This window comes from Cynocephalus volans, chromosome 5, assembly GCF_027409185.1.
Source record: "Cynocephalus volans isolate mCynVol1 chromosome 5, mCynVol1.pri, whole genome shotgun sequence".
Classification (NCBI taxonomy): Eukaryota; Metazoa; Chordata; class Mammalia; order Dermoptera; family Cynocephalidae; genus Cynocephalus; species Cynocephalus volans.
Genome location: NC_084464.1, coordinates 25,383,796 through 25,405,695, shown reverse-complemented (window position 1 = coordinate 25,405,695; position 21,900 = coordinate 25,383,796). Strand labels below are relative to the sequence as shown.

The window sequence follows — 21,900 nt, the reverse complement described above, 5'->3', positions numbered from 1 at the left end:
GTTTCCATTTGTTGTATCCTTGGGCATACAAACAAAAATTGTTCAACCTTACATTACTTATCTGTAGAAAAGCACTTTAATTCCCCACTATTTTTAAATAGCTGTTACAATGCACATATTTGAAATTCATCTTATATCAAAATATATACACTGTTTGCACTTATTGATAAAAATTTACATAAAATAAAAATTATTGTAGTCACCTTGTGACATCAGCTTTTGTGCTCTCACATATTAGTTTAATGGGGAAAAAAACAAACAAAAAAACCCCATACTATTCTGCTAAAGATACATTTACCCACCATAATAAGAAGGACAAAAAAAGTGGAGGGAGGTGTCTCATGACTAAAATATTTGAACTAAAGAATAACAGGGAAAAAGTATCAGTACTGTTAACCTCTATAAAATGATGTTGAGCAAATCTTTTCTATTCTTCAATCCACTCATTTATGACATGATGTTTCTCCACGGTTTTTCCTCTTCCAGATGAACGTAATAAAGTCAGTGATGTGCTTTATGTCTCTCATCAACTGCACCAGGCAAGTGGGCAAAATGAAAAACCATAATCCATATCCAGGGTAAGTAGTTTCCCCACCCACTTTCCAAAACCTGGGAGCTGAACTGCCATAAAAGTGAAAGCCCAGGGCTATTAAAATAAATTTAAAAATAGAGATGAGAAATCCTTTGGAGGAGCAACTAGCAGAGGCTGATAACACCAGAGACAACAAAAAAAACCAACCCATACCAGGCCCCATCCAGGACCTATTTAACCAGAGCTTTGGCTGGGCTAGATATGCTTATTTTGCTATATTTCATATACTTTTGAAAGTAAGCTTTAATTTATAGATAGTTTTTTTTTTTCTTAAACAATGCTTTACACTCCAAAGGAAAATGCAAAAATTTGACCTACAGCTGAAATATCCAGAAATAATATACATGTTTTAAACAAAAAGAATAAAAATTTAACATTGCATTTAAAAGAAAATGAAGCTGAAGTGAAAATAAAGGAATTCCTAAACTTAAGATCCACATTTCTTTGTAAGAGATATTATTTTCAAAAAATCCACGTGGATTTAAGATTTGGAAAAATGGAGACGTATATTAAACAGATTTTTATGAACTATGTGTTTCACCTTTAGATATAGACTGACGTATTTCTCAATTGTGAAGGTACAATATTTACATTCTGTTTGCATAGTAGTTTACTCTTAGTTTTCTATTTGAATCTTAACACTTGACTGGTGCTAATACACCAATTCTTCACTTCAAAATGCTGCAAGCTCCTTTGCCTTCTGGCATCTTAATTTATTTCAGAAAACGTTTCTTATATCTTCAAATATATTTTCTGGTGAATTTTTTCTTTGGAATAAGGTTCTTTACTTTAGGGACATCAATTACCTTTATCCTGGACCATCCTTATGATGAATTAAATTGCCTTCATCTCTTTGGGTTTATCCCTTTTGCTTTCTCTAAAGTTTTCTAAAGCTTTCCATTATGTCAATAATTCAATTTTCAAACCATTAAGTTCCTTACAGTTTCAAATTTATTTATTAGAAAAAATGAGAGGAAAAAACCCCTAATTTATTAGTTTATGTTGTTTTGTTCTCATTTTATTCCCTTAATTCCATATTTCCCATTTTATTGTCTCCTATTAAGTTTGAGCTCTTACGTTAATAAATTTATGATTTTATTACATTCTATGTTTAAAAAATGCTTCTGTTTCTGAGGTAATATTTTCCTCAAGGCAGAGCTTTTGTTCTGTCTGTCATCTTCTCAAGGCTTTTCCACCACTTGAGAATGGTGTGGGGATGGCATTCAACCAACAACATGTTTCCTCAGTCTTCTTCTGAATCTGCTCATTCTTTAACAGGGTTCACTCCTTTATCCAACTGATAGAGCCTACTCCACCATAGGTGCTTGGGAAGGAAGGAGGTAGTGGGATGAGGTGGACTTTGGATCAGCCTCTAAATTCAAGCACTTTTGTTATTGTTATTAGGAGGGGAGATAACAGAGGGGAGGACAGAGAGATTTAAATAGAGGGAGGGTACCAGGCATGGATGAGATGAGCACCCACTGTCATTCTAGAGTGGAAGAACAGCAAGTCACATGCTTCCCTACTGAGTCTCACTCTCATCCCTTGATTCCCAAGATTAAGGACAAGAGTGCTCAGAGTGGGTGGTTCAGTCACCTGGCTGGGAATTACTGGTGGACTCCTCCTCTTGGGAACCAAGGTCTTAGAGTAGAAGGCAGCAGACCCTAGGGTTTTCAGAGAATGATATACCCGGAGTTGTTTTGTAAACTCACCTTAATCTTTATTAACTTCAAATCTATTTATTAGAGAGTGACTGGAGTTATTTTCTCTTGCCCCCCCCCCCATTATCTACAGAGAAGAGTTAGTACAATCATCAAACCTTGTGGCTGTATCTATAACATGTGGCATGCAGTTACCACAGGCCACAGAGTTAAGAGGGTGTACAGACCACAATGCCTCAAAGCAAAAATACAACTGGAGTCAAGGGAGGGAGGGAGAAGAGCTGCTGACCATTAGTACTTGTGCTTTTCCATAATTTTAAAGACAACTTGTTGAACTAAAATGAAAATACATTAGAGGAGGCAGAAAGAAACACTATGACACAATTAGCAGAAGACAGCCCAAGGATGGTGCCTATTTAATATGCTTATCCCCTCTCTCCCACCAGTAACACAGGCCTACCCTCTGCCTCATGGTAAAGATACTGCTTTATATTTACCATCCTATAATTCCAGCAATGCTGTTGTTTTTTTAATCCCTACTAGGGTTGGACAAGTGTGGTACACACCAGGAATAATACACAATACCTCTCCTTACATAGGAAGAACGAACGGTCAGATCAGGAAGGGAGGGGGAAGATTCAAAAAATGAGTCATACTCTGCTGTAAATCTTATTCTCTAACTTGTCAGTATGCTATGGAAAATGACTGAAAATCCAGCAGAAACACTCAGGCATCAACAGGTCAAAAATCCAAATATGAGTTCATTTAACAGATACAAATGACACTCAGGAGGGGAACCAAAAATGGCCATGTTGCCACTGACAGAATCATAAACTTGTTGGGCTTCTTTAAATAAGCCACTGTTCCGAGAGCATGCCCAAGATACTAGGCAGGAGTCAAGGGCCAAAATCTCTGCCTGAAAGCAAGCAAAAAAAGAGCATGCCTGGAGTCCTAGGAAGGAGCTGAGGGCCACACACTCTGCCTGGACACCGGCAAGAAACACAGCACATTCGGGGTCCTAGGCAGGAGCTGAGAGCAGCATTCCCTGCCTGGAAGCAGACAAGAAGCACACGGAAAACACCACTTCGGTGTGAGTGGCCCACTACAGCCACTGCCACAGCCATGACTGCCAAAAAAGCAGCTTAACACCATAGCAGTAGCCATGGCCACCATGCAGGTGGACTGCCAGACACTTAACTGCATTAACACAAGGAATGACACCAGCAGAGACCAGAAGAAGAAGAGGACATCTCTCTCCTCTAAGTCCACTACAGAGTAAGAGAAGAACCAACCGCTCAACAGAGATACTAGAAATATGAAAACCCAAGAAAATATGACACCACGCAAAGAATACAGTAATTCTCAAATACCAGAACCTATACAGTAGGAAACCCTTGAAATGACGGAAAAGGAATTCTGAGCAACAATCTTAAGGAAAACCACATATGAGAAGACTCACACAACATAATGAAAAGAGAAAAAAAAAATCCAGGATATCAAGAAGGAAGTTTACAAAAAGATTATTACCTTAAAAAAGAATGTAGCAAAACTCATGGAACTGAAAGATTCACTCAATGAAATAAAAAACACAACCTATAGCTTAAGCAGTATGCTAGAACAAGCAGAAGAAATTCTGATCTTGAACACAGTCTTAGAAATACTCCAGGCAGACAAACAAAAAAAAAAGGAAAAAAGAATTTTTTAAAAATGAAGAAAATCTGAGAGGTAGCAGACAACCTTAAACACACAAACATTCAAATCATGGGTGTTCCAGAAGAAGAAAAGAAAGGAAAAGACATGGAAAACCTATTCAATGAAATAATAATGGAAAACCTCCCAGGTATAGGGAGAGACATGGATCTTCAGCTCCAGGAGGCTAAAAGATCCCCAAACAGATTCAACCCCAAAAGATCCTGTCCAACACACATTATAGTCAAACTGGAAAAGCTCAAAGACAAAGAGAGAATCTCAAAAGAAGCAAGAGAAAAGCATCAAGTCATCTATAAGGGAACCCCTATCAGACTGACAGCAGACTTCCCAACAGAAACTCTACATGCTAGAAGAAAATGGGATGATATATTCAAACTACTAAAAACAAACCCTGCCAGCCAAGAATACTATACCCATCAAGGCTATCCTTCCTACAGAAACATGGGAAAAGCAGTGTATTTTCCAGACAAACAAAAAATGCAGGAGCTCACCACCATATAACCAGCCCTACGAGAAATCCTCAATGGAGTCCTGCATCAGGAATCCAAAAAACGATAATTTCTACCATGAATACACAAGAAAGAACAAAATCCACTGGTAGAACAAAAATGCAAATGAGAAAGAGAAAGAAACTAAATCTTACCCCCACAAGAAAACATAATGACAATGTAGTAATGCCCTTTTTATTTCTGATTTTAGTAATTTCAGTCTTCTCTCTTTTTTTCTTGGTCAACCTAGATGAAGATTTGCAAATTTTGTTGATCTCTTTAAAGAATCAATGTTTGGTTTTGTTGATTTTCTCTATTGTTTTCAATTCCCTATTTCATATATTTTTGTTGTAATTTTTGGCTATTTCCTACTTTAATTTGTTTTTAGTTTAGTATGCTCTTCTTTTTCTATTTTCTTAAGGTACAAGTTTAAATTACCAATTTAAGATTTTTCTTATTTTTAATATAGGTGTTTACAAGTATAAATTTTCTTTAAGCACTCCATGGACCCTGAATCCTATAAATTTTGATATGCTGCTGTAGGGAAAATATAAGAAAATGGTCAGGTCTCCCTCAGATGTTCAGAATTTTGCCAAGCATTCGATATAAATATATAACTGTGCATGTGCGGCCAGGTTGTCTGACTCACACCTAGGTGCCCTGGGTTATCAGACTTAAGTATAAAAGATGAGTGGCTCTGATCCACAGTGTGCCCCTCCCCCATGGACTATTGCTGAAAAGCTGCTGCTGCTGAGGAAGCTGAGGACTGAGCTCATGTCATCTGCCAATGGCTCCTGGGATCTTTCCCAATTACCTAGCACATGGACCTGCACGTGAGGGGTCTAGTGACCCAGCCAGACATGTGAGGGATCTGTGGCCTGGTCTGTAGAATAGGTTTGAAGGGTCTGTGGGCCCCAGTTTTAGCCCTAACCCTTAGCAATACAATTGGCATAGTCACTTAGCTTTTGCCTAGCAATATAGCTGCACTTTGATTTTTAACTCAAAGTACTCTAACTTCCCTATGATTTTTCTTTTTACCCATTGTTTATTTAGGAGAGTGTTGTTTAATTTCCACACATTTGTGAATGTTACTGTAGTCAGAGAACATATTTTCTATGATCTTAAATCTTAATACATTTAAAAAGACTTTTTCAGGCAAAATTAAAGATAAAAAAAAGAGAGAGACAGTTCTCAAGCAGTTAGACAGTTGAGAATAGCTTAGAAAGACCACAAAGGCAACTTAATTGGAAAAAGCTGAACAGTTGGGGAAATATAAGCTAGTTCCTATACTCCATGTACTGATATACTGAGGCAATGGTACTTTCTTTTCCAAGGCACAAACCTAATCATTAGAACATTTATTTTTTTTTAGAGAAGAGCATGAAGGAGTTTAGAATAATACTATCAGGTTTTTAGGATTACTTCTAGAGAATAATAGATTATAAACAAGCAAGTTTCCTGGTTCAGGAGAGCACCTGAGTTGTTAAGGCAGGTGGTAGGTATGGTAAACTACAACCTCATGTGTTTAAAATCCTGTTTTGATTGAAGGTGAATCTTTTTCAGATTTACTCAGAGAGATGTCATGGAAATACTTTAGATGTCTTTTGGACCACAGGGACACAAAAACAAATAATTTTTTAACGACTGAGAGCATGTTTTTTGAGTCAGAGTCAAGAGATCAGAGGCAGGGAGACTAGAAGGCATTTTCCAGGAGTTTGTGGAAGAGTTAAAATGCTACCCTGAACTCAGGTAAACAGTAGGCCTCTTAGCTGATTCAAAACAAGAAAGTCTGCAAAAAGTTTGCCAAAAATTCTGCTAAGGTTTCCCATCTTTATATGGGAGCACTGAGATGGTCTGGGAGGGAAAAGAAAATCCATTCAGCTTCCATCCCATGGAACCTCAAACTCAATATACATGGGTAGGTAGAACTGTAAACTTAAACTGTTGGTGGAAATTCAGGACGAGAAATTTTCAATAGGAAAATGGTTAGGCTAATTATGGCATAGCCACTTAACATAACATTATACATCCATTTAAAATAATTATGAAAATTGCATAGCAATATGAAAACTATGATTCTTCTCTACATATCCAGCCCTTAACAGGTGCTCAACAAATATATGCCAATGAAAGAATTATCCACATTAACAGAGAATAAGGAATAAATTTAATATCAGGCAACCTACTGACATACTTCATCATAACAGGAATTTAAACTAGAAATTTTTTTTAAAAGGATAAAAATAAAATTAAGAAAAACAACAAATTTAAAGAGCAAACAAAAGGGAAAAAGGAAAAAAACAAATTAGAAATTCATATGACCCTTTTGAGTCAGGGAAAATGATATTTAATAAAATTTAACACACACTGTTTAATAAAATTTAACATCCATGCCTTATTTTTAAAAATAAAAATAGCTGAATCTTCTATGGGGCATAGCAACTTGAAGAGTCTTGATCCTACCCTAACAATAAGAAGTTAGATGAACTACAACAATCAGAACTTCTCTTGGGCTCAACAGAAAGCCAAGGTTGCAGGGCAACAACATGGGATATGTGTGGCTCACCATGAGGAAAGACATGGCAGCCATGCAAATGCATGAGAAAATACAATCTAAAATTGCCACACACTGTTGGAGGCCAAGAATGAGCTGGAAGAGCCAGGCCTCAGACTCCAGGAGAATTTGCTCTTTTCTGTGGGCCTGCACCAACTGCTCACACAGGGGAAGGACAGGCAAGAGACGCAGCCCTCAGTGCGCAGGCATGCGGGAAATGGCAGAAAGTCAGCCCCTGCCCAAATGCTTCTCCCATACAGAGCAAAAGCCTTAAGCTTTAAGATGCTGAGAAAACAGCAGCAGACAAGTCACCTGAGGGCATGAGAGAAAACCTACTGTGGTTGGGGAAGGGTAGAAAAGAAAATTATCCAAGGGAGGCAGGATAAAGTGTCCTAGGACCAAATTTCCATACCAATAAAATTTGAGTTGGCCGCCACGGGGGAGGTACTGGAAACAAAAAACCTGCCTAAGTCTGAGGCAGGACCAGGATAAAAGAGCAACCCTCACCTCCCCAGACAGAAGCCCAGCACTGAGCAAGAAGGAACAGCAGTCTACTGCTAGGAGAGAAGCTAGATGGTGGAGGAAAACTCACTCCCTGACTGATGGTGCAGGCAGCTGAGAGCTGAGCAAGGAGCACTAACACTGAGAAAAACCTTTCAGACCCCCAGCCACCACCATGAGCACAAGGAAATGGCAGGCCATAGCTAGAAAAATTAGAAGCCAACATAGTACACTGAAAATCCAAACCCAGCTCAGTTCCTCAAATGACTAGCTCAATTCCCCTCCTGAAGACCTAACAGAAAAGTGCCCACCTCCAGTCATCAGAAACTGCTGACTTCAGTATCTACTGTTAATAACCAAAATTCAGTATGAATTTAAGACACACATACATGCACCTGAAAAATCAACCCACTATTAAGAGACAAACCAATCAACACAACCAGATTCTGAGATGATTCAGATGTTGGAACTCTCAGACAGGGACTTCAAAATAACTATGATTAATGTATATGCTAAAGGATCCAGAGGAAAAGGTGGACGACACACAATCACAAATGGTAATCTAAGAAGAGAAAGAGGGTCAAATGAAAATGCTAGAAATAAAAGGCAGAGTGACAAAGATAAAGGAAGCCTTTGATAGACGCATTAGTAGTTTGGACAAAACTAAAAAATCTGTAAGAAACTTACAGATAGGCCAGTAAAAATTACCTAAATGGAAACACAGAGAGAAAAAGAGCATGGGAAAAAAAAGAGAAACAAAACAGAACAGTACATTCAAGAGCCATAGGATAATACCAAATAGTTTAATGCATAATTCGAATTACAGAGGGAAAGGAAAGAACCAATAGAAATACATTAATGGCCAAGAATTTTCCAAAAAATAATGAAAATAACAAACCATAGATCCAAAAAGCTTAACTGACCCCAACCATAATGAATAAGAAAAAATAAGAATAAGGAAAGAAGGGAAGAGAGAACATGAAAAAAGCAAGAAAAAGAAAGAAAACGGAAAAAAAAAATCTAGACACATTACATTCAAATTGCTGAAAACCAAGGTTAAAGAAAAAATTCTTAAAGGCAGCGAGAGGGTAGAAAAACATATTACATACAGAGCGTCAAAAAGAAAAAACTAAAGCAGGCTTGTCAACAGAAACTATGGAGTGACACTTTTACACTACTGAAAAAATAAATAAATTGTCAATACAGAAAATTATATCAAAGAATAATTTAGCTTTCAGAAATAAAGGCAAAACAAAGACTTATTCAGAAATAACAAAAAGCTGAGAGATTTCACTAACTACATAACTCTACTGCAATGTTAAAACTTTTGTTATGAGGAAGTTTCATAAGAAATTGGTAAAGGGACACAAAAATGATTACACTGTATTCTGCTGAATATACTAATTATCCTGGAAAACATACATAAAATCACAAAACAAAAAAATTTAAAATTGGAATCTATACAGAAAAATGAAGAGATCTTAAAATGGTAATAAATGAAAATCCTAAAAGGAATTTAAGAATTTTCATTACTTCAAAATTTTACCACTTGCCACCAAGGTCACTGCCGCCCCCATGATGTAATCCTGCTGCCACTGTGGACACCGCAGATGCAAAAGAGGCATATGTGAGGGAGGCAGTTGCAGACACTGCCACCACCACTGCTGCTACTGCTGCCACCACAAGTTAACCCCACTGCTGCTACTGCAAATACCATAGCTGTGCAGGCCACTGCTGTAGACACCACAGCCAAGAAGCGGGTGCAACCGCCACTGCTGCAGTCACTGCCACCACTGGCACTGCCAGGCAACCACTGTTGTCATGTAAGCAGCCCACTGCCGCTGGGGCCACCATTGCCATGTGCACAGCCCACCAAAGCCAGTGCCACAACCACCACAACTGCAAAGGCAGCCTACTACCACAGCAGTAGCTGCAGCAGCCACTGCCGCTGTGCAGGAGGACTGCTGACCATTCAACTTAACTGACACAAGGAGGGTCACCAGCAGAGTCCAGGGAAGGAGACTAACAGAAGAAGCAACTGCTCTACTAGATGAGGAGACATCAACTTAGAGATACTAAAAATATGAAGAAACAAGAAAATACGAGTCCACCAAGGGAATAGTAACTCTCAAGAACCAGACTCCACAGACCAAGAAACCCCTGAAACTACTGAAAAGGAATTCTGAGAAAAAATCTTAAGGAAACTAATGAGATACAAAAAGACACAGACGACAGAATGAACTGAGCAAACTATCTAGTATATGAAGGAGGAAATCTACAAAGAGATTAGTACTTTAAAAGATAATGTAGCAGAATTCATGGAACTGAAGAAGTAATTCGACAAAATAAAAAACACAACTGAGTTCTTAAGTAGCAGGCTACAGCAAGCACAAGAAAGAATTTCAGATCTTGAATACATACTCTTCGAAATAACACAGACAGGCAAAAGAAAAAAGAATTTTTAAAAATGAAGAAAACCTAAGAGAGACAGCAAACAACCTTAAGTGCACAAATATCTGAATCATGGGTATTCCCGAAGAGGAGAAGAAAGGAAAAAGCACTGAGAACATATTCAACGAAATAATAACAGAAAACTTTCCAGGTATACAGAGAGACATGGACCTTCAGATTCAAGAGGCTAAAAGATCCCCAAATAGAATCAACCCAAAAAGGTCCTCTCTGAGGCACATTTTAGTCAAATTGGCAAAACTCAAAGACAAAGAGAGTATACTAAAAACAGCAAAACTGTCACATCACTTATAAGGGAGTCCCCATCAGACTAACAGTAGACTTCTCAACAGAAACTCTATGGACCAGAAGAGAATGGGATTATATATTCAAAATACAAAAAGAAAAAAACTGCCATCCAATAGTATGGTAAAGAATACTATACCCAACAAGGCTATCCTTCAGAAATGAAGGAGAAATAATACATTTCTGAGACAAACAAAAACTGCGAGAGTTCACTGTCACACGACCAATCCTACAAGAAATCTTCAAGTGAGTCCTGCATCTGGAATCCAAAAAACAATTATCACTTCCATGAACACACCAGAAAGAAGAAAACCCACTGGTAGAACAAAACTGCAAATGAGAAACAGAAAAAAATTTTATCTTACAACCTCTAAATACCAACAAACACTGAAGGCAAATAATAAAAGGGAAAGAAACAAAATATATTTGAAACATCCAAATAAAAATCAATAAAATGCCAGAAGTAAGACAATACCTTTCAGTAACAACCCAAAATGTAAATGGATTAAATTTCCCACTCAAAAGACACAGAATATAAATGGATTAAATTTCCCACTCAAAAGACACAGACTTGCTGACTAGATTAAAAACTTAGAACCAACCATAAGCCATCTACAAGAGACTTAACTCACTTGTAAAGACACACACAGACTAAGAGTGAAAGGGATGATAAAAAATGTACCATGAAAATGGAAATAAAAAATGAGCAGGAGCAGCTATTCTTATATCAGATAAAACAGACTTTAAACTAAAAACTATAAAAGAAAAAAAGACAGAGAAAGTCACTATATAATGATAAAGGGATCTGTCCAGCAAGAAGACATAACCATCATAAATATATATTCACTCAACACTAGAGCACCCAGATACATAAAGCAAACACTATTAGACCTAAGGAAAGAGATAGACCCAAATACAATAATAGTTGCAGATCTGAACACCTCTCTCTCAACATTGGACACATCATCTAGGCAACAAATCAACAGAGAAACACAGGATTTAAACCACAATTTAGACCATCTGGATTTGGAAGATGTCTATAGAACATTTCTCCAACAACTACAGAATATACATTCTTCTCATCAGCATATAGGACATTCTCCAGGACAGAAGACATGTTATGTCACAAAAGAAGCCTCAACAAATTTAAAAAATAGAAATAATTTCAAGAATTTCTCAGACCACAATGTATTAAAATCAGAAATCAATAACAAGCAAAACTCTGGAAACTATATAAACATATGGAAATTAAACAACCTACTACTGAAGGACATATGGGTCCAAGAAGAAATTAAATAGGAAATCACAAAATTTCTCAAAACTAATGAAAATAAAGACACATCATACCCAAACCTGTGGGGTGCTGCAAAAACAGTTCTAAGAAGGAAGTTTATTGCAATAAATGCTTACATCAAAAGAATAAAAAAATTTCAAATAAACAATCTAATGCTATACTTCAAAGAACTAGAAAAATAAGAACAATCCAATCCCCAAATTACCAGATGGAGAGAAATAATTAAGATCTGAGCAGATCTAAATGAAATAGAAACTCAAAAGATGTAACAAATGATCAATGAAACAAAAAGTTGTTTTTTTAAGAACATAAACAAAATAGACAAACCATTAACTAGGTTAACAAAAAGAAAAAAAAGAAGACACAAGTAGCAAAAATTGGAAATGAAAAAGAGATATTACAACCAATACCACAGAAATACAAAGAATCATTACAGACTATTATAAACAACTATACACCAACAAAATTGAAAACATTGAGGAACTGGATAATCTGGACACATACAAACTACCAACACTGAACTCAGAAGAAATAGAAACCCGAACAGACCAATAACAGGCAATGAGATTAAAGCAGTAATCAGCAGTCTCCCAACAAAGAAAAGCCCAGGCTTTACTGTTGAGTTCTACCAAATCTTTAAAGAAGAATTAATACCAATTCTCTTCAAACTATTCCAAAAAACTGAAACAGAGACATTTCTCCCAGACTCATTCTATGAGGTCAGCATCACCCTGATATCAAAACCAGACAAAGATATAACAGAAAAAGAAAAACTAGAGGCCAATATCTTTGATGAACATAGACACAAAAATCCTCAATAAAATATTAGCAAATGGAATACAGCAACACATCAACAAATTATACACCACAATCAAGTGGGATTCATCCCAGGGATGCGAGGCTGGTTCAACACAGGCAAGTTAATAAGTGTGACCACATCAACAAAATCAAGGACAAAAACCATATGATTATATCAACAGATACAGAAAAAGCATTTGACAAAATTCAACACCGCTTCATGATAAAAGCTCTCAGCAAATTACATATAGAAGGAAAATATCTCTACACAGTAAAAGCCATATATGACAAATCCACTGCCAATATCATCCTAAATGAGGAAAAGTTTCAAAAAAGGGAACAAAAGGATGCCCACTCTCACTGCCCCTATTTAACACAGTATTGGACATAGTCAGAGCAATCAGGCAAGAGAAGGAAATAAAGGGTATCCACACTGGAAAAGATGAAGTCAAATTTTTCCTGTTTGCAAATGAAATGATCCTATGTATAGAAAAGTGTAAGGACTACAAAAAACTCTTAGAGTTGATAAAGATTTTAAGTAAAGTTGCAGGATACAAAGATCAACACTCAAAAATCAGTTGCCTTTTTATACTCCAATAATGAACTAGCAGAAAAAGAAATCAAGAAAGCTAGCCCATTTACAATAGTCACCAAAAAAAATAAAATACCAAGGAATCAACTTAACCAAGGAGGTAAAAGATCTCTACGATGAGAACTTCAGATCACTGATGAAAGAAATTACAGAGGACACAAAAAGATGGAAAGACACTCCATGCTCTTGGTTTGGAAGAACTAACACTGTGAAAATGTCCACACTACCCAAACTGATCTACAGATTCAATGTAATCCCCATCAAAATACCAATGACACTGTTCACAGAAATTGAAAAAACAATCCTACCATTCATATAGAACAAAAAAAGACCACAAATAGCCAAAGCAATCTAAGCAAAAAAAAAAAAAAAGCTAGAAGCATAACACTACCTGACTTCAAACTACACTACAAAGCTATAGTAAGCAAAACAGCATGGTTCTGGCACAAAGACAGACCAATTGAAATGAATAGAGAAGACAGAAATCAACAAAATCACAAACTTACAGCCAACTGATCTTTGACAAAGGCACCAAGAACATACACTGGGGAAAAGACTGTCTCTCCAATAAATGGTGCTGGGAAAACTAGATATCCAAGGATTGAAAAATAAAACTACACCCATATCTCTCACCATATACCAAAATCAACTCAAAATGGATTAAAGAGTTAAATATAAGACCTGAAATTATAAAACTCCTAAAAGAAAACATAGAGAAACACTTCAAGAAGAAGGACTGGGCAAAGACTATGACTATGACCCCAAAAGCACAGGCAACAAAAGGAAAAATAAACGAATGGGATTATATAAAACTAAAAAGCTTCTGCACAGTAAAACAATTAACCAAGCAAGAAGACAACCTGCAGAGTGGGAGAAAACATTTGCAAACTATGGATCTGATGAAGGATTAATACCCAGAATATACAAGGAACTCATACAACTTAACAGTAAAAAGCAAATAACCTGATTAAAAAACAGGCAAGGGAGCTGAATAGGCATTTCTCAAAGGAAAATATACAAATGGCCCTTAGACACATGAAAAATAGAGAATAACAAATGCTGGTGAGGATGCAGAGAAAGGGGAACCTCCTACACTGTTGGTGGGACTGTAAATTGGTGCAGCCATTGTGGAAAACGCTATGGAGTTTCCTCAAACTACTACAGATAGAACTGCCATATGATCCAGCAAGTCCACTGCTGGGCATATACCCAAAGGAACAGAAATCATCATGTCAAAGGGATACCTGCACGCCCATGTTTATCACAGCTCTATTTACAATACCCAAGAGTTGGAACCAACCTAAATGTCCATCAATGGATGACTGGATAAGGAAAATATTACACATACACACACAATGGAATACTACTCGGCCATAAAAAAACAGTGAAATACTGACATTCTCAGGAAAATGGATGAACTAGAGAAAAATCATTAGTGAAATAAAACAGACACAGAAGAGAAATACCGCATGTCTTCACTCATAAGTGACAGCTAAAAAATAAACAAATTTTAAAAAAGAAAGATACAGCGATCACAGTAATACACTGAACTTTCAAAACGAGAACAGAACTGAGGTTACAAAGGTGGGAAAGAGGGAGGGGGAGGGGGTAAAGGACGAATTGGTAAAGGGCCACAAAAAACAATTACATTGCATATTGTTGAATATACTCATTAACCTGATTTGAGCATCACACATTGCACACAGGTATTGATATTCAACTCTGTACCCCAAAGATATGTACAATCAACTATGTAACATTAAAAAAAAAATTTTTTTTAAATCACCACTATAAGAGATAATACAGTACAAAGTTAAATTGTCCAATGTGGTAGTATGGTAGTCAAAATAATGGCCCTGCAAAATGTCCACACCCCTATCCATGCCCATGAATATGTTTCCTTACATAGCAAAGGAAATTCTGCAGATGTGATAAGGTTATGAACTTTGAGGTGAGAACATTATCCTGGATTTTCACAGGACCCCATCAAATTTAATCACACAATCTCTTCTGGCTGAAGTCAGAGATATCAAACGACAGAAGAAGAGGCATGAAAGAGATTGGAAATGACAGCCTTGACCTGCCATCACTGGCTTTATAGATGGAGAAAGGGAGCCATGACCCAAAGAACACAGTGAACTCTAAAAGCTGGGAATGGCCTTCAGCTGACAGACAACAGGGACATGAGGAACTCAGGCCTAAAGCCACAGAATTTAATTCAGCGGATAACCTGAATGAGCAAGAAAACAATCTCCTCTAAAGCCTCCAGAAAGAATCACAGCCTTGCTGATACTTGATTATAGCCTGGTGTGACCTGTGTCAAGCTTTTAACCCATAGAACAGTAAGACAATAAGAGTTGTTTTAAACTGCTAAGTCTAGCAACTTGTTACACAGCAATAGAAAACTAACACAGGTAGACACTAAGCACATGTGCCTATTTAAATGTAGAAACAAAGCATGCTGCTCAAAAAAGTTAAGAACATACAAAGTATGTTCTCTGATCACAACAAAATTAAACTAGAAATGAATAGCAGAAAGATGTCTGGAAAATCCCCAAATATTTGAAAACTAAACAATACAATTGTAAATAGCCTAAAAGTTAAAGAAGTCACAAGGGATATTAGAAAAATCAAAACAAAACTAGTAAAGTAGGAAAACATGAATTTATCTCATGCCAATGATATGCAATACTCAAAATCAAACACTAGAAAAATCTGCTCTGAAGTCTGCGACAATGAGGATTCCTGCAATAACCACTGTTATTTTTAATCACTTCTCTAGACCATTTTGCTAACGCAATGAACAAATAAAAAGAAATAAGATAAACTGATATATGATGGTAAGGAATAAAATAGCATTATTTACTGATAATATAATAGTCTCCTAGAGAAGCCAAAAGAAATCACTGAATATCTATTACACCTAACAATAAATAGTTCAGTAAAGTAGCTTACGAAAACATAAAAATATCAGTCCTTTCCCTTCTACCAAAGATAATTAGTCAGAAAATATAATGGAAAATATTGTATTTATAACAGCAACAGAAATAGAAAAATTCCTAGACATAAATTTAGCACAAAATATGCAAAACATACAGAAAATTCAAAAGTTTTCAGGGATGATTTAATAGGGGGGGGACGCTTAGAAAATGAAGAAACACACCATGCTTTTGGAAAAAAATAAATATTTTCAAGATGTCAATTCTCTTCTAATTTCTAAATTATATTAAATTTCAACCAATACAAAAATACTTGCTCTTTTTAAAAATGTGATTTGACTCTAATCTTCATTTGAAGAATTAATATTCTAAAAATTAGACAATAAAACTCTAAAAAGAATTACATAAAGATAACTTCATGGAACAATACTAAATGATAGAAACAATGAAGTATTTTCTCAAGATCAGATCAATGTTTAAGTGAAAACCCAGAAAGACCCCATCATAGATATGCACTTAGCATATTAAAAAAGTGGCATATTTCAAAATCTAGAAAAAGGGATGATATAGTTTTTTAAAATATGTGACTCGGGTCTTATACATGGGTTGATAAAGTAAAAGTAGATCTTAAGCAAACACCATGTACCAAAATAAGTTCAACAATTCAAAGTAAGAGATAAAACTACAAGAACTAGAAAAATATCGATGAATAGGTTTGCCTATTAAAAGCTGAGCTAATAATCTAATAATCTACAGGTGCTAAGGGTACAAATGATGGAAAACCAGGGCATGCCATGCATGGAGTCCATATTAAAAATTACATGTTTGTAGTTGTGAGCCTAAACGTCTTCAATTAGGAACAAGGAAAACTGGATGTAGGACAAGCTTCACATGAACTACAACTCACTTTCAATGGCCCCCAAAAATCACAAACCCCAAAACTTGATTAAAAACTGATTCTCCTAAAAGCCTGGCAGAAGAAAATTAAAATCCTCCCTGAATGAAGATATTGTTAACTTAGGCTTCAAACATTTCTATTATTTTTCAAATATAATACCCAAATGATTTTGGCACAAAATATTCAAAACATACAGAAAATTCAAAACTTTCTTGGTATGATTAAAAAACAAAAAAGGCTTACAAAATCAGGAAACACACCATGTTCTTGGAAAGAATAAAAATTTTAAAGATGACCAATTATTCTCAAATTTCTACTTTTTAGATAATTTCAACCAATTAAATATTTTTTTTTTTTTTGCTCTTTTTAAATTGTGACATGATTCTAATCTTCGTTTGGAAGAATTAACATTCTAGATTGGACAATAATATTCAATCTAACAAAATAATGTTCAAAGATAACCAGGCACCTGAAAAAAAGAATTCAACATGAAAGAACCAACATTACAAACAGATTTACAGAGGTCCCATATATTGTAAAGAATGCACAAAGATTTTACAATAAATATGCTTATTTTGTTCAAGGATGAGAATATTGAAAATTCCAGAGAAGAACTAGAAGGTACAAAAATAGTGCAGATTTCAGAAGCCAAACATAAATTATAGAATTCTAAAAAATAAAATACAATTTAAAGCTTACTGGATGAATTTAAGTTCAGATTAAAACAACTGAAAAAGATAGTGAACTGAAGGATGTCAGAAGAAACAACATAGAATAAAGTACTAGGACACAACAGGATGAAAAATCCGTGAGGTTACAAAACAAAGAGCACAAATTGCACAGGCCTTTTGGAATTTCAGAAGGTGAAGAGACAAATAATAGGGCAGAAGCAATATATAGGGAGATAAGGTCTAAAAATTTTCAAAAACTAACGAAACCCATCAATCTACAGATCCAAGAGCACTATAAACCACAAGCAAAATAGAGAAATCATACCAACACACATCCCTCTGAAAGTCAAAGACAAGGCTAAAATTCTTAAAAATAGTCAGAAAAATATATTAATAATTTTTAAAAACTAGATTACCCTTAAAGAAGCAATAGTTAGACTGACATGTGAAACCTCTACAGCAACAATGTGCTCAAGGAAATAAACTGCCCAGCTGGAATTTTATGCTTCCATATCCAGCTACAATAAGTTTCAAGAATGAGACTGAAATAGACATTTTCTAATAAATGACACTTGAAAGAATCTGTCACAAAAGACCTGCATTCATGGAAAACTAAAGACTATTCTTCAAGCAAACAAAAGTATCCCAAATAGAAAGCCAGATATGTAAGTTAAATTAAACTGCATAATAACTGTATGAAAAATAGTAAAGTATATGGAATTCAAATACCCGACAATGATAATATGTAAGTCAAAAGCAGGTAAACGGACAAGCCCATAAAAGAGGAAGGAAGAAATGCTATGAAGAACAGCTCTGAAACCATGGAGTCAGTGTATGATGCAACAGCAGCCTGTGAGAACACTGCCACACCTCATCACAGCACAGCAAAAAGAAGATGACAGTGGTTCTTGGACCACTTAGTGAACTATGAGGGCTCTTAAAAAGTTCATGGAAAGATATACATTACATTTTGGGTTTTTTTCCATGAACTTGTTGAAGTACTCTCCCATAAGTTTTTTTTTTTTCTCTGCTTTTATTTTTTTAAATTTTATTTAGTTGATATAGATTGTGGTTGATTACTGCGGCCCATTACCGAAACCTCCCTCCCTCCTCCCTCTCCCCCACCACCCAACAATGTCCTTTCTGTTTGCTTATCGTATCAACTTCAAGTAATTGTAGTTGTTATGTCTTCTTCCCCCACCAATCCGGGTTTTTTTGTGTGTGCGTGTGTGTAAATTTATTTATTTATTTTTAGTTCCCACAAATAAGTGAGAACATGTGGTATTCCTCTTTCTGTGCGTGACTTGTTTACTTAATATAATTCTCTCAAGGTCCATCCATGTCATTGCAAATGGCAGTATTTCATTCTTTTTTATAGCTGAGTAGTATTCCACTGTGTAGATATACCACATTTTCTGGATCCACTCATCAGATAATGGACATTTGGGCTGGTTCCAACTCTTGGCTATTGTAAAGAGTGCTGTGATGAACACTGGGGAACAGGTATACTTTCGACTTGATGATTTCCATTACTCTGGGTATATACCCAGCAGTGGGATAGCTGGGTCATATGGCAGGTCTATCTGCAATTGTTGAGGAACCTCCATACCATTTTCCATAGAGGCAGCGCCATTTTGCAGTCCCACCAACAATGTATGAGAGTTCCTTTTTCTCCGCAACCTCACCAGCATTTATCATTCAGAGTCGTTTGGATTTTAGCCATCCTAACTGGGGTGAGATGGTATCTCAGTGTAGTTTTGATTTGCATTTCCCGGATGCTGAGTGATGTTGAGCATTTTTTCATGTCTGTTGGCCATTTGTATATCTTCCTTAGAGAAATGCCTACTTAGCTCTTTTGCCCATTTTTTAATTGGGTTGCTTGTTTTTTTCTTGTAAAGTTGTTTGAGTTCCTTGTATATTCTGGATATTAATCCTTTGTCAGATGTATATTTTGCAAATATTTTCTCCCACTCTGTTGGTTGTCTTTTAACTCTGTTAATTGTATCTTTTGCTGTGCAGAAACTCTTCAGTTTGATATAATCCCATTTGTTTATTTTTCCTTTGGTTGCCCGTGCTTTTCAGGTTGTATTCATAAAGTCTGTGTCCAGTCCTATTTCCTGAAGTGTTTCTCCTATGTTTTCTTTAAGAAGTTCTATTGCTTCAGGGTGTATAATTAATTCTTTAATCCATTTTGAGTTGACTTTACTGTATGGTGAAAGGTAGGGGTCTAGTTTCATTCTCCTGCATATTGATATCCAGTTCTCCCAGCACCATTTGCTAAAGATGCAGTCTCTTTCCCAGTGTATAGGCTTGGTGCCTTTGTCAAAGATCAGATGGCTGTAGGTGTATGGGTTGATTTCTGGATTCTCTATTCTATTCCATTGGTCAGTGTGTCTGTTTTTATGCCAGTACCATACTGTTGGTTATTATAGCTTTGTAGTATAGTTTAAAGTCAGGTACTGTTATGCCTCCACCTTTATATATATACACACACACACACACACACACACACACACACACACACACACACACACACACACACACACACACACACACACACACACACACACACACACACACACACACACACACACATATATGTATTTTTTTTTTTTTTTTTTTTTGGTCATGATTGCTTTGGCTATGTGTGGTCTTTTGTTATTCCATATAAATGTCTGGATAGTTCTTTCCATTTCTGAGAAAAATGTCTTTGGAATTTTGATGGGGATTGCATTGAATTTGTATATCACTTTGGGTAGTATGGACATTTTCACTATCTTGATTCTTCTAATCCAAGAGCATGGGATATATTTCCATCTTCTTGTATCCTCTCTAATTTCTCTCAGCAGTGGTTTGTAGTTCTCATTATAGAGATTTTTCACATCCTTGGTTAACTCAATTCCTAAGTATTTTATTTTTTTTGGTGGCTATTGTAAATGGGCAGGCTTTCTTGATTTCTCTTTCTGCGTGTTCACTACTGGAGAAGAGAAATGCTACTGATTTGGGGGTGTTGATTTTGTATCCTCCTACTGTGCTGAAATCATTTATCAACTCCAAGAGTTTTTTTGTAGAGGCTTTAGGCTGTTTGATATATAGGATCATGCCATCTGCAAACAGGGACAGTTTGACTTCATCTTTTCCAATCTGGATGCCCTTTATTTCCTTCTCTTCTCTGATTGCTCTGGCTAGTACTTCCAACACTATGTTGAATAGGAGTGGTGTGAGTGGGCATCCTTGTCTAGTTGCTGTTCTTAACACCATTCAGGATGATATTGGCAGTGGGTTTATCATATATGGCTTTTATTATGTTGAGATACTTTCCATCTATACCTAACTTACAGAGGGTCTTTGTCATGAATGAGTGTTGAATTTTATCACATGCTTTTTCAGCATCTATAGAGATGATCATATGGTCATTCTGTTTGACTTTATTAATATGGGGTATCACATTTATTGATTTGCATATGTTGAACCAACCTTGCATCCCTGGGATGAATCCCACTTGATTGTGGTGAATAATTTTACGTATGTGTTGCTGTATTCTGTTTGCTAGTATTTTAGTGAGGAATTTTGCATCTATATTCATCAAGGATATCGGCCTGTAGTTTTCTTTTTTGGTTGTATCTTTACCTGGTTTTGGTATCAGGATGATGTTTGCTTCATAGAATGAGTTTGGGAGATTTGCGTCTGTTTCAACCTTTTAGAAAAGTTTGTAAAGAATTGGTGTCAATTCCTCTTTGAATGTTTGGTAAAATTCTGTTGTGAATCCATCTGGTCCTGGGCTTTTCTTTGTTGGGAGCCTTCTGATAACAGCTTCAATCTCCTTTATTGTTATTGGTCTGTTCAGATTTTCTATGTCTTCAAGGCTCAGTTTTGGGAGCTTGTGTGTGTCCAGAAATTTATCCATTTCCTCCAGATTTTCAAATTTGTTGGCGTATAGTTGTTTATAGTAGTCTCGAATGATTCCTTGTATTTCAGATGAATCAGTTGTAATATCACCTTTTTCATTTCTAATTTTTGTTATTTGAGTCTTCTCTCTTCTTTTTTTTTTTTTTTTTGTTAGCCATGCTAATGGTTTGTCAATTTTATTTATATTTTCAAAAAACCAACTTTTTGATTCATTGATCTTTTGTATTGTTTTTTGGGTTTTAATTTCATTCAGTTCTGCTCTGATCTTAATGATTCTTTCCGTCTGCTAACTTTAGGTTTGGATTGTTCTTGTTTTTCTAGTTCGTTAAGGTGAAGTGTTAGGTCATTCACTTGCCATCTTTCCATTCTTTTGAGGTGAGCATTTAATGCAATAAATTTCCCCCTTAATACTACTTTTGCAGTATCCCAAAAGTTTTGGTATGATGTATCATTATTTTCATTAGTTTCAACAAATTTTTTGATTTCCTGCTTTATTTCTTCTTGGACCCATATGTCATTAAGTAGAATGCTGTTTAATT

The 21,900-nt window shown here is 36.0% G+C and overlaps 1 protein-coding gene across 1 annotated transcript in view; it reads right to left on the bottom strand.

Moving 5' to 3' along the window:
- Positions 1-21,900, bottom strand: part of HIVEP1 (HIVEP zinc finger 1) — a 146,581-nt gene that overhangs the window by 38,068 nt on the left and 86,613 nt on the right. The gene's annotated exons all lie outside the window — the stretch shown is intronic.